This window comes from Aplidium turbinatum, chromosome 2 (assembly GCF_918807975.1).
Source record: "Aplidium turbinatum chromosome 2, kaAplTurb1.1, whole genome shotgun sequence".
Lineage (NCBI taxonomy): Eukaryota > Metazoa > Chordata > Ascidiacea > Aplousobranchia > Polyclinidae > Aplidium > Aplidium turbinatum.
In genome coordinates, this window is record NC_137473.1 from 20,455,836 (window position 1) to 20,456,377 (window position 542).

The following is a 542-nucleotide window of genomic DNA, read 5'->3' on the forward strand; positions in this document are numbered from 1 at the left end:
CAAAACGTGGAACGCTTCACGATTTTGCGTGTCATCCTTGCGCAGGGACCATGCTAATCTTCTCTGAATCGTTCCAATTTTAGTATATGTACTGCCAAAGCAAGTACTGCAAAATGTTGTTAATCAACAAATTCTTGCCACGCTAATAAGCACCACATGTGACAGTTGTCTATAATAAAAGAAAGACGGTTTTATAGACTCTCACAAAAAGGATGAAAAACCAACTCATTGCTTTTTTTGAGGGAAGACTGTTCATGAATTACGATAGAATTACGATTTTTCGCTGATTTCCACAAACGTTTGTTTCATGGTGCCTGGTGCCTTTTTCCCTGTTATTGGAGATATGTTTGCAGGTCACTATTTTTGCCTGTATTGCGATGTGTCAAACATTTCCTTGTTTGCTGAAATTGTTAATTGCAAGATATCATTTGTGAAGCGAAGTGACAACACCACTCTTGCTTGGCGATGAATATTCTGATGAAACCACTCGCCTCGCTATAACTGCGCAAAACAAGTGGCCTCGTTTATTAAACATTGTTAAA

General features: G+C 38.6%; 1 non-coding gene across 1 annotated transcript; it reads right to left on the reverse strand.

The window, feature by feature from the left end:
- LOC145765768 (U6 spliceosomal RNA) lies at positions 1 to 107 on the reverse strand. Its single transcript, XR_014288642.1, has one exon. It is a non-coding gene; the product is annotated as a U6 spliceosomal RNA (small nuclear RNA).
- Between the last annotated feature and the right edge of the window lie 435 nt (positions 108 to 542).